Source organism: Rhinopithecus roxellana, chromosome 11 (assembly GCF_007565055.1).
Source record: "Rhinopithecus roxellana isolate Shanxi Qingling chromosome 11, ASM756505v1, whole genome shotgun sequence".
NCBI classification, from domain to species: Eukaryota; Metazoa; Chordata; class Mammalia; order Primates; family Cercopithecidae; genus Rhinopithecus; species Rhinopithecus roxellana.
In genome coordinates, this window is record NC_044559.1 from 43,940,168 (window position 1) to 43,957,022 (window position 16,855).

A 16,855-nucleotide genomic window follows, 5' to 3' on the forward strand; every position below is an offset into this window, starting at 1 on the left:
TGAGCCTGTTTATCATGTCTCATCTCAAACGGTATGTTCTCTAATGCAGCTCTGCCTGATGATTTAAAAATATGGAACCCTTTAATTCATCATGCTAATGTGATTACACATTCATCCCCAGAGTCCAGGCCATCCCTGAGGCACTCAAGCAGAGTCCTTGTCTGTGAAATTTACGAGCCGAGGCTTACACTCTTTCAGCCCCTTTAAATGGGAAAATCTTTACCTTAGTTGAGTGATGCGCTCTGTCCACCATCTAAAGAGAAAATTAAGCCCTCCAAGCAGTGCCCTGCTCTGTTAGTTTCTGCAACTCATCCCCAAGCCTGCGCAGTTTAAACACCATTTACAAACAAGCTTAATTTTAACCTTCCTTTGTGGAGAATGCAAAATCAATTAAGTATATACTGATAATGCCCTCGCATCTCGTTCCGGTGGCATCTCACAATTAACGCTGCCCATGAGGCCGAGTGTGAGCAGCTCACACAGTCCTCTGGTTATTACGAGCATCAGTCGGCTCCGGAGTTGAGCTCAGAGGGAGGCAGGCACAGCTCGCTACATGGGGACTCTGCCTCTTTGTAAAATCAGCTTGTAGATGGTTTAACTAAAATACCCCGGAGCATAATTCAGTTGGAATTGATGCTCCCATCAAACCAAACTAGGCTGCAGAAATTTTACCAACCTTAAAAGCACCTACAAGGGGCAAGGTACACACTTCGTTTGGACGTTGCTTGGGTGTTTCTAGCTCTACGGGTAGAATTGTTTTCACCACTAAAACCAACTGCACTCAGAAATGGAAGGGACATGGCAGATCTCACATAAGCCTCTTGCACGGCAGGTAAAGAAACAGAGACTCAGAGAAGTCAGGACGACCCCAGGGCACAGAGCAGTCACTGTGCAGGCCTGAGCCAAGGAGGGAGCCCCGCAAGGTAAGAACAAGCCGTCTCTAACTTCACACTGCCTGTATTCCAGGCCCAACTCTACCATCCAGCTGCAGGAATGTGGGCAGGGTGAACGCCTCCGAACTCAGTTCTTACATCTGTAAAATGGGGATGTTAACTGTATCTACCTCAAAGGTTGCTGAGTGTGTGAAATGAAATAAAGTAGATAAAGCCTAAAGCATACTAAGTACTCAATGCAGCTTGGTTTCCATTATCAGAACTCCAGCTCCCCTGGTCTGTCCTATGAACCAAACTACTGTCTAAGGTTCTTTATCTCTGAGAATCTCTCAGATCTGCGGAAGAAGGTTACCTGTGTGCACGCATCAGAGACAATGCACCCACAGAGCACCATGTGGACCCGTGGAACCTGTGAAATTCATCCTCCAGTATTTGTTGAACTTATGGAAACGAATTTTAATTGATTGTCAATTGGAAGGGATTGAAACATCCTCTAAAAGACAAACAGCAATGCTAAAGCTTATGAAATTCTAAAACGCTTCTAAAATGCTATAGATCCCTAGATTTAATAAGAAGAATAAGGTCTGCAGCTCAGTTAATGGTATTTTACCAGTGTCAATTTCCTGGCTTTGATCATGTCTGAGGGTTGCATAAGATGTTCTCCCTGTGGGAAGCTGGGTGAAGGGTACACAGGGACTCTGTACTATTTTTGCAACTTCTTGTGAGTCTGAAATTATTTAAAAATAAGAAGTTAAAATAAAAGTATGAGGCAGCATACAGGAGTGACAAGAGATTATGGGGACTCTGAGCAAGCATTCAGCATGTCAATACAGCCACAGCTTCCTGGTGTGGCCTCACGTGACTTGGGAAGAGAGGCTGAACGAACAACTGGAATGATTCTAAACCAAACTACTCAGAAAAAATACGTCTTTTATCTTTCCATTTATTAAAATGCAAAGAAATTTATGTTTTGTCCACCATTTAAAAAATTAGTCAACAACATAAAACAGAGATGTATATTACTGCCACAACTACTGATAAATATTTATCAGGAAAACTTTGCAGTATGACAAAGGATCACTCTTAAGGATGTCTGGGAAGACCAGAAAGAGATTTCAAGTTTATGAAAATAACTGATAGACACCATCTGTTGATGCCCTACTGTGTGTCAGGTTGACCAGCTGGTGCCTTGGGTGTGGTTTCCACAAGAAAGCCTGGCATTAACACGTCATTAACAAGAACGGACTCCATGTGGTATGGAGCAGTTCAGGAGTGGACAAGGTTCAGAGAGTCCTGATGGAGGACCTGGGAGGCCAGAGTGCTGCCCCATGGAGACCATGGTTACTCAGGTTAACGGCAGGACCTGGGACGAAGAGGCAGCCTGGGGTCCACTCCTTCACAGGTAGAGAGGTGGCTGCAACAAGAGGACAACCAACAGCAGGGCCCTCAAGAAATTGAGGTTCTGGCCGGGCGCAGTGGCTCAAGCCTGTAATCCCAGCACTTTGGGAGGCCGAGACGGGAGGATCACGAGGTCAGGAGATCAAGACCATCCTGGCTAACACGGTGAAACCCCGTCTCTACTAAAAAAAAAATACAAAAAACTAGCCGGGCGAGGTGGCAGGGCGCCTGTAGTCCCAGCTACTCGGGAGGCTGAGGCAGGAGAATGGCGTAAACCCGGGAGGCGGAGCTTGCAGTGAGCTGAGATCCGGCCACTGCAGTCCAGCCTGGGGGACAGAGCAAGACTCTGTCTCAAAAAAAAAAGAAAAAGAAAAAGAAAAAGAAACTGAGGTTCTTACTGACGAGGGTACAGACACAGCTGGAGGCAGCACCAGGAGGGAGGAAGAACTGCCTGAGAGGGCCCAAGTCCTGAGCAAGGGCCGGGTCTCTGTTACAGCCAGGGCCGGAAAGCAATGCTTAAAGAAGAGGCCAAACCAGCAAACAGTTTTCCATGCCTCATCCCCCTCCAAAGGATTCCTGCTCCAGGACCTAGGCTGCATGGAACTGTCCCCAAATTCAAGCTAACGGCCTGTGTTCACCTTTGGGAATTCGCAGTTCTATTTCAGTCTTGTTTTTATGAGTGTGGTTTCAGCTGCCCACCCCAAGATGTCCCCCCTCAAGCATGTGCTTACATAAAAATAACTCTGCCTCCCCAGCCAAGCCCTAAGTGAGAGGACAGGGACGTTGGGGTTTTGCTTTGTTTTTTGCTAGCCCTGTTTTCTGAAACTGCAGCAGCTGCAGGCCAGCGAGCATCAGACAGGTGTTCTTTACCCAGAGGTGGGACGGGGTGAAGACAGAGCGGCAAATGTCAGTGCAGAGGATGCAGAAGAGAAGAAAATCAAGCCAGGTGCCCAACAAACGAAGTCTCTTTCTCCCGAGCATAACTGAATCCCATCCCATCAACAGGTTCTCCCCTTGGGGTTCTGGCACTGACTGTCCCCTCCTTCCAAGCATCAGACAGCAGCACCCTCAGACCATTCAAGAATCAACTGAGATGTCACCTCCGTGAAAAGGCCTTCCTCGCCCACCAGCCAGTCACTCCAGCACATGGCCCTTATGCCTGTCTGTTCTCTTATATTTGCGACCTTGTCTGCTGCCTATCTCTCTCCATGAGAATATGCCCTCTGTAAGCGCTGGGACCCTGTGTGTCTAACTCACGGCTAGATCCCCAGCTCCTAGGACAGCATGGGGTACACAGCAGGGCCTCAATAAAGATTTCTTTTCACTGGAGGGTGACTGTCAAGAGGATGTGCAGAGCTTGAGTCAGAAGAGTTGAAGAATCGAAGGGCCAGGCTTCCACATGTTCTTCTTGATCAAAGCTGAAGGACTGGGGCAAGTCACTGACTTCTGCAGGCCTCCATTTTCCCAGCTATAAACAGATGATCTGAAAGACGCTCACCATCCCTGCACTACGGGTCAAAGTTTCCAATCATTCACTGTACTCTTGCCTGTTTTCCTTTCACCCATCTGTCTGTCCATCCGTCCAATCATTCTTTCCCATGGACTAGGCCCGGGGGATGCCACCTTGAATAAGACACATTTCCTGTTCTGAAGGGACAGATAACCCTCCAGTGGCAGAAACACAAAGGAGGCCATTCTGCACTGACCAGCTATCGGTCAAAGGAGACTCCTGGGCCTCCAGCCCAGGCTACTGTGGGGATGAGAATGGGGTCCTTCCCCAAGAGAAAAACAGATCTAAAATTCCACCACTGCTACTGAGTGATGAACAGTGTGTGTTACTTATAACCAGGGAATCGGAACATGAAACTCAAAGACATCCACAAAGTCTCATCACAGAGTGAGGACAAATGAGGCTAATTCCTGAGACCACCGTGCTAATTATCTGTCCCTTATCTTTGCCACAGGAGAACTGGAAATTCTCATTAGAAGAATGATTACAATCACCGCTAAGTTCCATCAGTGTTTCTTAGCTAAAGAGCTTAACAAATGCAGATCCATGCATGCACACACATACACGCATGCACACACACACACACGCCCAGCATCCATCCCCGGAGATCTGATGCAACAGAGCTGATGTAGGACTAAAGCATGTGCATTTCTTTCAATAAGCTCCGTGGGGGTTGCAAAGCTGCACCCCTGATTTACAGCCACTGAGTTTCTGCCAAGTTTACTTCTTATTACAGCTGTAAAGGTGTGTTAGAATGTCAATGATAACAACGAGAATTATATCCACGAGGATTTTAACGGAAGAACTTTCCTAAGCACAGAGAACACTCCAGCCACAAAACACTTTTATCTACCTCATCAGAGCTACATGGTGCCTGGAAACATAAACGCTGGAAGGACCAGCCTGAGGACACAGCTGCCCCTGGGACCACACCCCCAGGCCATGCAAGAAACCCGGCCTAGGGAGATCTCCCAACCTGGCGTCCACATATTTCTTTCAATGCTTTCACCCAGTGTACTGTTGAAAAAACAGCTTCCTAATGTATCCTGGAGTCACAATCACAGCCCCTTGCTTATGGGCTTGGCCAGATCAGATAAAATTTCATTCTCTGAATTGGTTCCTAATTTAATCATTCCCCGGATAAGCAGCCGGGCCTCCCATCACTGCAGGGGAGAAAGAACTAGAAAGACATTGGCGCCACAGGTTGTAGTTCTTATGTGGCCACTGGTGGATGGGGAGATGTTCTGGGCCTTGGACATCAGATGCACATCGGATGGACAGAGAGATGGGTGAAAGGAAAACAGGCAAGAGTCCACTGGATAACTGAAAACCTTGACCCATAGTCACATAAAAGAGGGCAAGCTAACCACCATCTGTTCACCCAGCCCACCTTAATCTGCTGCCCCAGACCCGTCAAGAAGGCAACCTGGGGTTTTAGTAAGAGTTTAGGGAGAACATTTGGAGTAATTGGATTGTCACTCCAAAAACCTGGATTCAATCCTGTCTCTTTATGTGTGGCTTCTCTGGCCCTCAGTTTCCCCATATATAAAAAGGGGCTGAACCGTGTTTGCCCGAAGGCCTTTCCAGCTCCAGAATTCAGACAATTCAGTGTCTCAGCCAGGATCACTGACAGGGGGATCAGGATCCCATCTAAGAACAAATCCTTTTCTAAAGTCAAGGAAAGAGCATTTTTTAAAAAATGAATCTTATTATTAGAAGAAAGTGAAAACATCTCATAAAACATAACCCTAGAAATGGAAACACATGCCCACACCCAAAGAAGCTTGTACACAAATGTTTGTGGCCGCCTCATTCATAACAGCCAAAGGTGGAGACAATCCAAGCGTCTGTCAATGGACAAATGGATCCATGAAACTGTGGGCTATCCATACAATGGAATATTATTCAGCCATGAAAAGGAATGAAGTGCTGACGCATGCCACAGCATGGATGAACCATGAAAGTTACAGCGTACAAGAAGCCAGTCATGAAAGACCTCATTCTATGTGATTCTGCTCATACAAAAGTCCACAATAGAGGAATTGGAATGGACAGAGACAGGAAGTAGATTTGTAGTTGCTCAGGGCTGAAGGGTACATGTGGGGGAGTGGGGAGATAAAGGGGTGATAGCTAAAGGGTATAAGATTTATTTTTGAGATAAAAAAAGTTCTCAAATTAGCTGTGGTAGTGGTTGCACATATCTGTCAATATACTAAAAAACATGGAATTGTATACTTTGGGTGAATTGTATGGTGTGTGAATTATATTTCAATAAAGCTGTTAAAGAAGAACAGATTGAACAGGTTTTTCAAAAGTCTGTTTTATGATTTTTTTTTTAATAAATCCATTGAGAACTTTGAAAGATACACATGCCTACCCTTCAATGCTTCTGCAGCTTCCTAAGTGATCCAACGGGTGATTTTCAGTGAGCAAGTCTTCTCCTTCCATAAACCAAAAAAACTGCTGACTCAAAAGTGGGCAGGCCTGCATTTTTTCTATTGACTTGTTTCCATTTTTATGGCCAAAAGCAAATTTATTTTCTACCACTCAAATGGCAACTGAAGCTTCATCTTCTTTTCAATACATCATTTTTCTTCTCTGAGCCAAATTTTATACAATGCAAAAGATCCCTGGATTTTCAATTGTCAATAGGTGAGCAAATGATTTTTTTTTTTTTTTTTTTTTTTTTGCCTGGAAGATGTTTCTGAGGAGGAGCTCACAGTCACCCAGCTCCCACTCTTCTCTTCTGTACATCTCCTCATATCTAATTTCTCATAGAAACTGCTATCAAGTGGGTATAAATAGCTTTTCAAAGTTAGGACGACACAAAATGTCAGGCTTATACTGTTCTCATTAGTCGGAGCGTGCTTTCTTCCCCCTCATTTATTCCCACTGATAACTTTCTTAGGCAAGTTCAGCGTGTCCTAAAAGCAGCTATTTCCTCTGACTTTCACTATAATGACTTGGATCACTGACCTGATGCGGCATGGCACTCAGCCTTTCTGGAACATATTTTCTTCATTAAAAACTGTGACGGATGATGAGAGAGGATCGCGCCACCGTGGGTCAGGCTGGAGATAACCACAGGCAAGGAAGTGGTAAGCCTTCGCAGTTCAGCACACCCAGGGCTCGGAGGAAGATGCTCCTCCCCAAGGCTCACGGTTTCTAAGCCCACACAACGTTTCAGTTGGGGTCCCCAGGCAGAGAGATGTCAGACACTCTGAGGCTCAGGAGGCTGCACCTTTGCAAGGCAGAGCTAGGGAAGGAAAGATGGAAGGGTCCCTGCTGCCCCAAGGAGTCCAGTCCTGAGGCATCAGTGTTCAGTGGGACGGAGGAGGAGCTGACCCTCCCAAGGGCGGGGCCGCACACTGGCTAGGAAGCAAGGACAAAGGAGGCCCTTGGTACCTGCCTCTCGGGGAGTCACAGCTGAGGGCCCAGGACCCTCCTGGCTGTCTTCTCATCTGCCCTTCATCCTGTGATGAGACAAGAGGGAGGTTGCCAGTTGGATGCCCACCTGCATTCGGCCCTCCTCTCCAGGCGAGCTGACCTCCACGGCCCAGCCTTCTCCGTTAGAGCCTCTGGGCCAGAAGGTGTTCATCAAAGGTGGCCCAGAGAGCCTTAGAAATAAGCTCCCCTATACCAGGGACAAATGGCCTGCCCAGCTCCTGCTGCCCCACCAAGCCCCCCACTACCAAGAACAGGCCAAGGCCAGACCAGAGATGACATCCCACCCACAGTAAGGGATTAACAAAATCATCTGGGTTGTCCTTCACAGAAAAATTAAATCTAAACAGCCCCCAGGAATCCAGTGGAGGAAGATACCACACAGAGGCCCTCACAGTTCCCCTCTGAATTGGACATGAGAACTTCCTGCTCCCTCCACCAGACACAGAAAGGGCACTAAAACTCCCGAACATCTGCCTAGAGCAACAGCAACTCCGAAGTCAAGCGTCTGGTTACGTGACACAGAGGTCAGCCAGCTGCAGCCAAATCCCCACCTGGATGTCCAGGAAACCGAGGACAGAGAAGCCAGGCCCCTGATGACCCACAAGATCTCAGCCAAAACTCCTCCACCCCACCGCCCTGGGCTGCTGCAGCTACCAGGCAGAACCATCAGAAGTGCGTGGAGAGAAACGCAAGCCTTCGGCCCACACTCACCGGGACAACCCTGCTTTCTTGTAATCCTGGCGGTCCCTTCCGTGCATGAAGCAAACAGGATTTGGTGTGTACATTTGGAAGACTCTTTACATACACAGGTTCACAAAGCAGAGAAAATTAATCCTCAGTAGACCCATAGTCTGATTTGGGGTTTGGAAATTATAGTCCCTAAAAATACACACCAGGACATACTTTATATTTTTAATGCAAATATTTACATTCCAAACAAAGGAGCATGGAACTTGAAGCCGAGCTATTTATACCAGCTATAAGAAACACCAGCAGCCTCCACATTTCTCGCCTGAGTAGATGGCTCTGCTTATATTCCTGAAACAACAACCAAATTTCCATAACATTTTCCCCTAAGGCTCTCAAGACACAAAAAAACTGTGGTTACTACGTTTTAATAGCCCCAAAACCTAATGCCAGGAAATCCAAGGTTATTCCATTAGGCTCTCGACTCTTTGGGAAATTGAGTGACAAGTGTGAGCTCTCCTGTGCCACACTATCAAACTTAGGGTTCACATAAAACCTCCAGGATAAACTAGCCTTTGGAAGAATCATTTTTAATTGATGCATTAATGCAACACATGGCGGTCACTAGCCACTAAGTGAGAGTTCAGCTACACAGATGTGCCGTGAGTCCCAGACACTCTCCTCCTGAAGAGTCTCATCAGGCTGGGAGAGCAGACTACACCCAGGAAACTGGAGCGCAGCACAGTGTGGAACAGGGTCAAGGTTGAGAAATACAATAGAGGAAAACTGCAGAAGCTTAGAGGAGGAAGGCTCCACCTGGATGCGGGAGGGAGGTACGGGGAAGAGATGGCAAGAATGACAGGCAAATGCTTCCTGAAGGCAGTGGGGGTGGGAGGGCTCAATGATGAAGTAGGCAGATGTGGGAGCTCCCCCTCTTCAGTGGCTGGAGGACCCAAGTGCAGCCAAGTCCAGGCCTGGCTGGCCAGACAGACAGAGTCAGGTCTGGTAGAAGCAGAGGCCCTTTGGGGGCCTGGGACCAAGAGAGAGGAGGCAGAGAAGCTTCTCCAAGCCCAGGCTAGGAGTCAACCACTACCTCAGCTCCCTGTGAATTGCGTTCAAGTTAGAATGCGACCTTGAGATCCATGGCTCACCATTATCTCAATCATGCTCTGCCAACAAGTAGGAAAGAGATGTTCTTGAATTTAAAGCCAGATTATTTCCTGGAGCAGACAACACCACCTACTTGACACATTGTGGCCACCTCTACCAAGTACATACCTAACAGATGCCATTGACCACCGTCCCACCAGTGGGCCAGGCACGGAGCCCAGCAAGTCATATTCCTTGCCACGGGGCGACTCTTCTCCACCACTCCAGATGTTTCCTTCCATGAGCAGGACGCTCTCCCCGTGTAACTTTCCTGTTGTCTATACCTGGTGGTGTCTACACCATCCCAGGAATATGGAAGGAGGGCCTGGACATGACAGCCCAGCCCTGCCTTTCCCCATGGCAAGAAGGCCCTTCACCCTGCTGGGAGAGGCTTCTCCAGCTCCACAGGCGATGGGGTGGGCAGGTCTGCCTGACTGCCCCAGTTCCCCACTTCCTTGCCCACTGGTTCAGCCACATTCTCCAACAACAGCTGCAGTCGGGACGGCCATCGCATGCAGATTTCCACCTGCCTTCCTCCTCCTGTATCTCTCCATAGGTTTAGACCTTACCCAGAAAAGAGTGGTTCCACGTGGGGAGCTCCCCTGAACCCAGAATCGTACTATTTCAAATACTCAAGCCATCCAACCAGGTAGAGATCATTAACCCCAGTTTACAGATGAGGAAACCGAGATGCAAGGTAAGCCACTTGACCAGAGTCACAGGAATGGGACGAAGCAGTACTGCATGAACTTGAACCTGAGTCCGCGTGGATCCCAGGCTCAACCCACTACCTGCCCTGCCCCACCCAGTGCCTATGGCATCTAACACTTGCACTAAAAGAGCATCCTTGTCACGGGGACCAAACATTTGGCTGACAAGAAATGTGAAGGTACAGGTGAACTTACCGCCATCAGCATGAGTGAGCTGCCAGGGCTTACAAAAGGGAACACAGCTGCCCAGACCACTTTCATGGAAGGGTAAGATAATACATCTTACACCTCTCTTGACCTCTTAGACTCTGAAATGCAGGCTGTGTCCTCCTAGTAAAGGTGCCATGGGCCCAGTCCCTCGGGACAGCTACCTACAGGGACACAGAAGAGCAAAAGCAGGACAGAACCTCCCTAAGATAGATCCAGGACCACCCCAGGAGGGATGGCATTGCCACTTCTCCTTGTATGCCCTACCCCTTGGTGGCCACACCACTATCTTTTTGACCACAGGGAGCAAAAGGGTCTGGCAGGGGCGTATTCCATTTCAAGAGAAAATGCTAAGCCACCAAGTTCCAGCCTATTGTCAGAAAAACATAATTGTGCCTGGCCTGTATCTAATTATTTGCCCATGTTGGGGTATTTTCCAGGCACCTGGGTGCCTGGGCTGTCTGTTTCAATATTTTTACCACAAATGCAATTCTGGAAAGTGTCCAAGTTTCCATTATAATGATACCCTCTGCTTTTGAGGATCTGCCAGCCTTACTTTCTTCAGAGATCTAAAAGGCCTGGGCCATGATGAGTTCTAGAAATGTAAAATAGGCATCAGGGAGAGCCTGCTGAAGCCAGGAGGCCCCCCTCGGACCCGCTCTGGGCTCTTTTAAGCTGGGAGTGGGGCGAGATGTAACATTCAAGTGAGCTACACCAGCACAGTTCCACCTAGAGCCGCGCGGTCTCCTCGCTCTGGTTAATTGCGTCAAATATGGGCACAGCAGAGCTGCTCCACAGCCTGGCTGCAAGGTCAGCTGAAGGGTCTTGAAGGGTGGCTGTTTACCAGTATTCTCCTCGCACAGATGAGGAGACAGAGTTCAGAGTGAAGCCACCACCCTAAGGAAACCTAGCTGGAGCCAAGGCTTGCTGGGGCTCCTGCCTATACCCTTTGAGGTAGAATATACTGGAATCAAATATGGAGACATGCATGGTTAGGAGCTCCGGGGCTACAGAATACCACCCGAGTCAGTGCTTACTGAGCACTTACTGGATGCCAGGCACTGTGTCAAGCACTGGCAGGTATTAACTCTTTGAAAAGACACCCGTCCTCAGGCCAGGGGCGAAGTCTTCCCTGAACACTCCAATCCCAAAGTCGCTACCCCGGGCTCCCGCTGCACTTTGCCAAACCCCGTAAGGTGCCTGTCAACGGCGTTATGTAACTCTGACTTGCACAAGCTCCACCTCGCCCATTGATCTGAGTGCTGTGCTCTGTGCTGAGCGCTGACTCTCTGCCCCCATGCACCTGGCCCAGGGCTGCAGGGCAGAATCGCCGCAAGTCCTGCTGCAGACGGTCTCCTTTCCTCCCCATCCCTTTGGAAATCAGCAAAGATGAGAAACTGCTTCCCACTTGCCACCTCCCCACAACTTAACCACTTGCTGATTCACGCCGCCTCCTCCTTCTGGAACCACAGTTGCTCTTCTCCCCTCACCCCCTTATTTCCCTCCTGCCTCCACCGTCATTCCCAATCCCTCCTCCTGCACATCCGGATGGCTGAGAGCTTGGTGTGTGTCATCTCCAACAGCCTCCCAGCCCTCTAAAGGACACAAAGGGATACACCTGTGTGACCTGCCTAGCAGAGGGCCAGCATCAAACCTGTAGGGACACAGCACGTGATAGCTCTTGCAATGAACTGTCTTCCCATACTTACGATTTAAAAAATCTATATTGGCCCAAATGGACACAAAAGCTTTCTCCTTCTTCCTGGACACTCCTAACTAGACACCTAGACTGGACACACTAATTAGATAACTGCTCCCTTTATGCTCCATCTCCTGCTGTGGAGACACAGGTCTACACATAAATCATTTTGTCCCAATGCTTTATTTGAAAGGAGAAACCATCTCAGTAAAGAAATCAGACCCTCATACTGGAAGCCAATAAAGAAATGCCTTGTGCAGTGGAAACACTCAGTCTCCCAACACTTAGCCAGCTAAGTGCAAACATGATCTCCTCATTCACAGCACAGGAACAGAGTGACCCTTTGAAGTAACTTAATCTCATACCTGAGCGTCCCCTTTACAGACCAGAAGGGGAGGGAGGCTGCATGATTCTCACCAGTGACTGAGTCACTTCCAAATCACAAGCTGCTAAAGAGATGTCCACTGGCTGATTGCTCAGATCAATGACACTCCCAAGTCAGCTACCACTTTTAAAAACAGTCTCTGCTTTTAGAATTTAGACGACTACTCTTTCATACAAATGTGCTCCAAACAGCATCTCCGCAATCCTGGGCTTGCTGAGGCCCCAGGAAGGGGGACAGTGCCGGAATGTGTAGATGGGAAAAATCAGAGCTGCCAATTACAGGGAACGTCCACTCCTCTGGGAGTTTCTAAGAGGCCTCAGCCCAGCACAGCAGAGATGCAGGAGCTGGCCAAGAGCTGGAGATCAGAGACCCCCTGACTTTCCACTTACTGGCTATGTGACCTTGGGCAAGTCACTCCCAACTTAATATCATACCTGAGCATCCGCTGCTTACGGGGTGGGTGACTCCCACCCACTGCTCTGAAACTCAATGTCCACACCTGGAAAAGGAGGCTCCTCACACTCTCCTGAGTCCACCCTCCACTCCCCCACTCCTGTTCCCAAGCCTTGCTTTGCATCACTGCCCTTCCGGGCTCTTTGGGCAGTTTCTAGACCATTTGTCTGTCTACACAGCCAATTCCGCTTGTCCCCCTCCCATGAGGACTGGGACCCTGTCTGTCCTATCCCCACCAAATCATCCCAGAGGCTCAACTGCAGGATCTATTTGGTGAAAGGAATTATATGAAAAGGTTCATGCAGATGACTTTCCACATCATGGGAATTCATTCAACAGCTGCTGAATGAACATATGGCACACAAGTACGTGAAGGAGCTCTGCCCGGATCACCTCCAGCCTAGGGACCTGGCCACAGGCATGATGGGCAGCCATCAGTTCTTAGTCTCCGGGCCCACAATGGGTGTGGCTCCTGTGCCCTGCTCTCTGATGCAGTGACACCCTTCCCAGTAGATATGCACTGGGCCAGATGGCAAGCTTCAGACCTCCAGAAAGGGCACTCACCCCGAACCCTCTACCATACTTCTGGAATTTGAGCCCACATTTAAATACCCAGGCTGGAGAATCCTCTCAAAAACTCACAAGACCTGTCAACTCTGTGTTCCCCCCAACTGACCGAAACTGAGTCGAGGCTGTCCCCTGTAGTTGGGCATGTGCTTACCTGTTCAGGACAGCCCTGGGGTCTCCCTCTTCTCCCCAGCTCCCTCCACTAGCAGGGCACCTTCCAGCCGAACTCGAAACGGCTTCGACCACCACAACCCAGCACTAATCTACAGCTTCCCCTACTGCAGACTCTTGGCGCCCAGCCAGTTAACTTGGAGTTTCTTGTCTCCTGTTTCTCAAGACGCCAAATAAGTAGAATCTGCTTCCCACTTTACCAACCTTTCCCCAAACACTTCTTCTTGACGCAGGAATTAATCTTCTCTCTTCCAGGCATGTGAAAAATCAAATGCTTCTGACATCTCACCTTTCCTGGTCAGGGGCAGCAGCAACCAGGGATGACAAAGGTGTGGAAGGAAACTGCAGCCCTCACAGCAGCCACAGTGACCCGGCTGGGTCCCTGGCCAGGACAGTGGCTCAGACATGGCAAGCTTTAATCATCCAAGAAAAGCAAGACACACATGTGACCATTGTGGGCCAACCTGCCTGCCACCCCCCCGGACAATACCCTGGATGAATTACCCCCGCATGCTTCACCTACAAGCCAGCTCACTGCAATCATCCACTGTCCAGAGGAGAGAGCCGCAGAGATAGGGCTGGACTTCTGCAGAGGGTCCCTGAGCTGGCTCTCCTGGGGAGCTGGACTTTGGAGGTAAGCCCAGACCTGCAGCTCCACCTCCAGCTCACCTATGTGCCCACAGGAAGGCCATGACAAGCCACTTTACCTCGCCAGCTCAGGGTGCTCATCCAGGAGGTGGCAAGAAAGAAAATCTTCTGACAGTTTCTCGGGAATTTGGAGAGAAAAATTTGTTTGGTAAAAACTACCTACTTAGAAGGCGTTTTTATTCCTGTGCTACTTTGAATAAAATCATATATGATCTATGTATGTATTTATGTATCAATCAAGAGATCCTAGTTCAACAGTCAGTTTATAAAATTAGTAAGTGCCACGTTCTGGAAGGGAGGGTTCCTGATTTTGCAAGCTTGGGGGTGGTGGGAGGAGGAGCAGGAAAGCAGCGGATGGATAATAGTCCAGGAAGGTCCAAGGAGCGTCCAGGAGAAACGCTGGCAAAACGCTAGGCCTCAGTTCACTTCAGGGCCCCTCAGGGGGGTGCAGATGCCCTCTGAGGCCTTTCTGCCCCAACACTGGGCGGTTACTCTAACCCACCGAGGCACCCCACAACACTCAGGAATTGCAGCTGATAAAGTGGGGCTGGGGGCACTGCCAGGGCGCCCAGAGGCAAGGTGAGTCCCTCTGCTCAGTCTCACTGACCGGATTGTCACATCCCTCTGCGGGGCATCCCGGAGCCACACTTCATTCCCGAGAACTCGGTACCATTAACTTACCCAACGTGAACGAGGCGAAGGCGCCCAGCTGTCACAGCGGCTCCGCGTACGCCAGCAAACGAAGAAGGGCCCCCGTCCCCAGGAGCTGGTCCCAGCCCCCAGCCTGGCAGCCTCCTTCGCGGACTTCCCTACATCCGGCGCGGACCTCCAGCCGCCAGCAGCCGGCAACCCAGCCCCAGCCTTCCTCACCTATACCCGCCGTCCCAGCCGCGCTGGCCGGCCCCGGGCGCAGGGCGGGCAGACAACGTGGGCACCCGGACCGCGACGGGGCAGTCAAGCAGCAGTGCCCAGAACCCGGGCGGCTCCGAAGCCTCAACACGTACACACTGGAGCGCACGCCGGCCAATCGGTTGCCTGGAGGAGTCGGAAAGGCGCTTCCACGGCTCTTCATTCATTCATTCTCCCAAAAGCAAGGTTCCCTTCGCCCCGGCGCCTCCATCCTGCCATCCCAAGGGGCCAATTGCGCCACAGCCCACCACCCAGCCACCCACAGCCACCGCGTCCTATCCCCCGGCACACACAACCCAAGAGACTCGCATTTCATCTCCACTGCCAGAGTCGCCTCCGCGCCCGGGCCGCTGCCACCTGGCTCCCCAGCTTCGCCGACCCGCAGCCCTGGATCCCCGCCTCCGGCCCCACCACGCGACTCAGACCTGCCTCGCTCGGGTCGCCGCACCCAGCCGGCCAGGGACGCCGCCGTCACCGCCAGGAAGCGCCGGCAACTCCCGAGTCACGCCGCCTCCCGAGACCCGGCGGGGCGCAGGGAGGGGACAGCAGTGGGGGCGGGGCGGGGAGGAGGAAGAAGGAGGGGGCGGGGAGCAAAAGTTCACACCGCTCGGGGCTCAGCCGCGCCCCCATCTCTTCCCAGGCCCGCCCCCGCCATCTCCCTCCCTGAACCCGGTCCCACGGGCGTAGGCGCCGGAGAGCTCTGGCCTCCCAACCCGGAACGGCCGCAAGGCTAGAGCCGGGGTTCTGGAAGCGTATCCGAGCTGGAGACCGGGGAGAGAGTGGCTGATGCCCACTTACCTCCCGCGGGCCGCGCCTGGAAACTTCCCCAAAGTGCAATAGGGGTGTGGGGGCGGAGCGCAAGGCAGAGGGGAATCCCCGACCCCTACCACCAAACGACGCGCGCTCACACCACGAAAGCACTGGTCTGTCCGTCGGTCGGTCCCCCGCCTGCGACTCCCAGAGCTGGGCGGTGCAGGGGCGCCCCGATTCCGACTACTGGGCTCCTTCTCCCGGACAGCCCGCCCGTGCGTTCCCCGCGGCGTGCGCCACCCGCCGGCCTCCGGCTATCCACGGCGCCACCACGCCACTGCTCGGTCCCCTGTCCCCTCGCTCCGACCGCGTCCTCTCTGCGAGGGAAGGGGCGTGCGTCGCCGCTGGGCAACCCTTCCCGCGGGGTCCTCAAGCGCGCAGGGCTCCCGGAGCGCCGCCAGGACCAATGGCGAAGGGACACCTCCCGCTGGGGATCGCTGAAGCCTCGGGGATCGCTGAAGCCTCGGGGAGGCCGAGCCGAGGGGCGCGGGGCCCAAACCTGCCTCGGCTCGTCTCGCTCGCTCGCAAGTTCATTGTCTGCCTGGGCCGCCGCGGCCACCGCCACCACCGCGCCGTAAGCGCCGCGGGGAGTGAGGCTGCGCGCAGCCTCCGCCGGTCCGGACTCCCTACGCCCAGCCCCGGCAGCTGCCGGCGCTGCCTGGCCAGAACCCGCGGAGGAGCGCCGGAGCCCCGAGGCCAGAGCCAGACCTCCTACCGCCACTCCTCGCCGCCCCCACCTCGGCATCTGGCGCCTAACTTGTACCTGAGAAGCCTGAGTCCAGCCTGGTAGCCTCTGCGGCTCCGGCTCCGCGGGAGCGCGCTCAGCTCCCAAGCCTCTAGCCCCGCATCCAGGGCGCGTCAACCTGACTCCCTGAGCGCAGGGAGGAAAAGTTTGGGAGTGACGTGCAGACGGCGAATGAAACATCCAAAGAGAACCCTCCCCCCGCCCCATGTCGCGCTGACACACATCAGCTAGAGTCTGGAATGCGAGATCAAGGCGTGTGCGCCGAGCGGTGGGTTTGGCCCCGCCCCCTCCCCCTCCGAGTCAACACTGCTTGTGTGTTGCAGTGATTCCAAATAAAAGCACATCGAAACCCCTGAAGTCTGACAGTGACACCTTGCCAGAGACTTTTCTTTAAAAAAAAAAAAAAAAAAAAAAAAAGACGGAGTTTCGCTCTTGCTGCCCAGGCTGGAATGCAATGGCGCGATCTC

The 16,855-nt window shown here is 51.7% G+C and overlaps 1 protein-coding gene across 5 annotated transcripts in view; it reads right to left on the bottom strand.

Moving 5' to 3' along the window:
* CHST15 (carbohydrate sulfotransferase 15) overlaps positions 1-16,629 on the bottom strand; it is an 88,606-nt gene extending 71,977 nt beyond the window's left edge. The window contains exons 1-2 of one of the 5 annotated variants that reach the window (XM_030940534.1): positions 7,207-8,133; positions 6,778-7,057 (exon numbers count right to left, since the gene is read on the bottom strand). The gene's annotated coding sequence lies outside the window, so the exon portion shown is untranslated. Of the gene's footprint in view, positions 1-6,777; positions 8,139-14,605; positions 15,234-15,258; positions 15,381-16,406 lie in introns of those variants that run through there. The other 4 variants (XM_030940536.1, XM_010357502.2, XM_010357512.2 and 1 more) reach the window with 4 other exon arrangements.
* Positions 16,630-16,855: the final 226 nt, after the last annotated feature.